The following is a 5102-nucleotide window of genomic DNA, read 5'->3' on the forward strand; positions in this document are numbered from 1 at the left end:
CGTAGTAGGGTGCGCCATAAGCGGACATGAATAGATGGAACACCGCTAACCGCATAGAGAACCGTGTTTTGGGTGACCAGGTGCACGTTTTCAATCACCAGTTGCACATTTTCAATCACCAGTTGCACGGAGGATTAATAGCAATCTGCATCCATCGCGATTTCTTAAAGTGTCTATAAAGCACTCAGGACGGGCCCGACCGAGACAGGGCCTTAGTGGGGTGCTCCCATAGCGGGCAACAATGAGAGGGGTGCCTTTAAATTCATTTTGAACCATATTTGAAATTTTGGGTTACCAGATGCACGTTTTCAATCACCAGTTGCACGGAGGATTAATAGCAATCTGCATCCATCGTGATTTCTTAAAGTGTGTAAAAAGCACCCAAGGACGGCCCTGACAGAGAGAGGGCCGTAGTGGGGCACTCCCCTAGCGGGCTATATCAATAGAATGACGGGTAAAAGTATTTAAAACCCTTTTATAATTTTTGGGTTACCAGATGCACGTTTTCAATCACCAGGTGCACGGAGGAAAATGAGCATTTGCATCCATAGTCATGTTTTAAACCGTCCATAAAGCACTCTTGGCCGGCCCCGGCAGAGAGAGAAAGAGATGGTGAAAAAAAAAAAAAATCATCATCAGACCTTCCATAAATAATTCGGGCCGGCCCCCATTGCTAAAGGTCCGTAGTAGGGTGCGCCATAAGCGGACATGAATAGATGGAACACCGCTAACCGCATAGAGAACCGTGTTTTGGGTGACCAGGTGCACGTTTTCAATCACCAGTTGCACATTTTCAATCACCAGTTGCACGGAGGATTAATAGCAATCTGCATCCATCGCGATTTCTTAAAGTGTCTATAAAGCACTCAGGACGGGCCCGACCGAGACAGGGCCTTAGTGGGGTGCTCCCATAGCGGGCAACAATGAGAGGGGTGCCTTTAAATTCATTTTGAACCATATTTGAAATTTTGGGTTACCAGATGCACGTTTTCAATCACCAGTTGCACGGAGGATTAATAGCAATCTGCATCCATCGTGATTTCTTAAAGTGTGTAAAAAGCACCCAAGGACGGCCCTGACAGAGAGAGGGCCGTAGTGGGGCACTCCCCTAGCGGGCTATATCAATAGAATGACGGGTAAAAGTATTTAAAACCCTTTTATAATTTTTGGGTTACCAGATGCACGTTTTCAATCACCAGGTGCACGGAGGAAAATGAGCATTTGCATCCATAGTCATGTTTTAAACCGTCCATAAAGCACTCTTGGCCGGCCCCGGCAGAGAGAGAAAGAGATGGTGAAAAAAAAAAAAAATCATCATCAGACCTTCCATAAATAATTCGGGCCGGCCCCCATTGCTAAAGGTCCGTAGTAGGGTGCGCCATAAGCGGACATGAATAGATGGAACACCGCTAACCGCATAGAGAACCGTGTTTTGGGTGACCAGGTGCACGTTTTCAATCACCAGTTGCACATTTTCAATCACCAGTTGCACGGAGGATTAATAGCAATCTGCATCCATCGCGATTTCTTAAAGTGTCTATAAAGCACTCAGGACGGGCCCGACCGAGACAGGGCCTTAGTGGGGTGCTCCCATAGCGGGCAACAATGAGAGGGGTGCCTTTAAATTCATTTTGAACCATATTTGAAATTTTGGGTTACCAGATGCACGTTTTCAATCACCAGTTGCACGGAGGATTAATAGCAATCTGCATCCATCGTGATTTCTTAAAGTGTGTAAAAAGCACCCAAGGACGGCCCTGACAGAGAGAGGGCCGTAGTGGGGCACTCCCCTAGCGGGCTATATCAATAGAATGACGGGTAAAAGTATTTAAAACCCTTTTATAATTTTTGGGTTACCAGATGCACGTTTTCAATCACCAGGTGCACGGAGGAAAATGAGCATTTGCATCCATAGTCATGTTTTAAACCGTCCATAAAGCACTCTTGGCCGGCCCCGGCAGAGAGAGAAAGAGATGGTGAAAAAAAAAAAAAATCATCATCAGACCTTCCATAAATAATTCGGGCCGGCCCCCATTGCTAAAGGTCCGTAGTAGGGTGCGCCATAAGCGGACATGAATAGATGGAACACCGCTAACCGCATAGAGAACCGTGTTTTGGGTGACCAGGTGCACGTTTTCAATCACCAGTTGCACATTTTCAATCACCAGTTGCACGGAGGATTAATAGCAATCTGCATCCATCGCGATTTCTTAAAGTGTCTATAAAGCACTCAGGACGGGCCCGACCGAGACAGGGCCTTAGTGGGGTGCTCCCATAGCGGGCAACAATGAGAGGGGTGCCTTTAAATTCATTTTGAACCATATTTGAAATTTTGGGTTACCAGATGCACGTTTTCAATCACCAGTTGCACGGAGGATTAATAGCAATCTGCATCCATCGTGATTTCTTAAAGTGTGTAAAAAGCACCCAAGGACGGCCCTGACAGAGAGAGGGCCGTAGTGGGGCACTCCCCTAGCGGGCTATATCAATAGAATGACGGGTAAAAGTATTTAAAACCCTTTTATAATTTTTGGGTTACCAGATGCACGTTTTCAATCACCAGGTGCACGGAGGAAAATGAGCATTTGCATCCATAGTCATGTTTTAAACCGTCCATAAAGCACTCTTGGCCGGCCCCGGCAGAGAGAGAAAGAGATGGTGAAAAAAAAAAAAAATCATCATCAGACCTTCCATAAATAATTCGGGCCGGCCCCCATTGCTAAAGGTCCGTAGTAGGGTGCGCCATAAGCGGACATGAATAGATGGAACACCGCTAACCGCATAGAGAACCGTGTTTTGGGTGACCAGGTGCACGTTTTCAATCACCAGTTGCACATTTTCAATCACCAGTTGCACGGAGGATTAATAGCAATCTGCATCCATCGCGATTTCTTAAAGTGTCTATAAAGCACTCAGGACGGGCCCGACCGAGACAGGGCCTTAGTGGGGTGCTCCCATAGCGGGCAACAATGAGAGGGGTGCCTTTAAATTCATTTTGAACCATATTTGAAATTTTGGGTTACCAGATGCACGTTTTCAATCACCAGTTGCACGGAGGATTAATAGCAATCTGCATCCATCGTGATTTCTTAAAGTGTGTAAAAAGCACCCAAGGACGGCCCTGACAGAGAGAGGGCCGTAGTGGGGCACTCCCCTAGCGGGCTATATCAATAGAATGACGGGTAAAAGTATTTAAAACCCTTTTATAATTTTTGGGTTACCAGATGCACGTTTTCAATCACCAGGTGCACGGAGGAAAATGAGCATTTGCATCCATAGTCATGTTTTAAACCGTCCATAAAGCACTCTTGGCCGGCCCCGGCAGAGAGAGAAAGAGATGGTGAAAAAAAAAAAAAAATCATCATCAGACCTTCCATAAATAATTCGGGCCGGCCCCCATTGCTAAAGGTCCGTAGTAGGGTGCGCCATAAGCGGACATGAATAGATGGAACACCGCTAACCGCATAGAGAACCGTGTTTTGGGTGACCAGGTGCACGTTTTCAATCACCAGTTGCACATTTTCAATCACCAGTTGCACGGAGGATTAATAGCAATCTGCATCCATCGCGATTTCTTAAAGTGTCTATAAAGCACTCAGGACGGGCCCGACCGAGACAGGGCCTTAGTGGGGTGCTCCCATAGCGGGCAACAATGAGAGGGGTGCCTTTAAATTCATTTTGAACCATATTTGAAATTTTGGGTTACCAGATGCACGTTTTCAATCACCAGTTGCACGGAGGATTAATAGCAATCTGCATCCATCGTGATTTCTTAAAGTGTGTAAAAAGCACCCAAGGACGGCCCTGACAGAGAGAGGGCCGTAGTGGGGCACTCCCCTAGCGGGCTATATCAATAGAATGACGGGTAAAAGTATTTAAAACCCTTTTATAATTTTTGGGTTACCAGATGCACGTTTTCAATCACCAGGTGCACGGAGGAAAATGAGCATTTGCATCCATAGTCATGTTTTAAACCGTCCATAAAGCACCCAGGGCCGGCCCCGGCAGAGAGAGAAAAAGAGGGGAAAAGTGTTGAAAAAAAAAAAAAATCATACCTTCCATAAATAATTCGGACCGGCCCCCATTGAAAAGGTCCGTAGTAGGGTGCATCATTATCGGACATGAATCTCGGGAACACCGCTAACCGCATAGAGAACCGTGTTTTGGGTTACCAGATGCACGTTTTCAATCACCAGTTGCACGGAGAGAGAAAAAAAAAATCATACCTTCCATAAATAATTCGGACCGGCCCCCATTGAAAAGGTCCGTAGTAGGGTGCATCATTATCGGACATGAATCTCGGGAACACCGCTAACCGCATAGAGAACCGTGTTTTGGGTGACCAGGTGCACGTTTTCAATCACCAGTTGCACGGAGAAAAAAAAAGTAATCATACCTTCCATAAATAATTCAGGCCGACCCCCATTGAAAAAGGTCCGTAGTAGGGTGCATCATTATCGGACATGTATATCTGTAACACCGGCAAGCGCATTGAGAACCGCATTTTTGGGTTACCAGATGCACGTTTTCAATCACCAGGTGCACGGCTGTGAAAAGTGGGACTCTGTCATTTTTTCGACCAATTTCTGTAATTTTCAAAAAATGATTAAAAATACTTCCCGAAGGGCTAGAGGTCCCAAATTTCGTCTCATACCCTCTCTCGTGATGGGCAACAATTACATAATGTAAAAAAAAATTCGCATCCACAGGAACCTATGCATCCTGTGACATTCACTTTTTTCCCAAAACTTGAAACACGATTTCCTATTAAAATGTTTTATACAAAAACGTTTTTAATTGAATGTAAATGCTCGTCTATTTATGCACTTTCGTGCAAAAAAAACCCCATCAAGATCGGATGTGTACTTTTTGATTTATCACGTTTTTGTTGAATTTGACCCCCGATGGTGGGGCGCACAGAAGCCCTGTGAGGTTCAGGGCTTCATCGATATTTGGCCTGTTTTGGATTACACACTCAGTGGCGGGTCGACCAGACAGGTACCGGCGCGATTTCAGAAACCTGGTTTTTGGCAACAGGACTTCCATGTCCTAGAGAGACGGGGGTGGTGTCAAACTGCTCAGTCCGAATAGAAAATGAGTAA

Source organism: Oncorhynchus mykiss, unplaced genomic scaffold (assembly GCF_013265735.2).
Source record: "Oncorhynchus mykiss isolate Arlee unplaced genomic scaffold, USDA_OmykA_1.1 un_scaffold_237, whole genome shotgun sequence".
Lineage (NCBI taxonomy): Eukaryota > Metazoa > Chordata > Actinopteri > Salmoniformes > Salmonidae > Oncorhynchus > Oncorhynchus mykiss.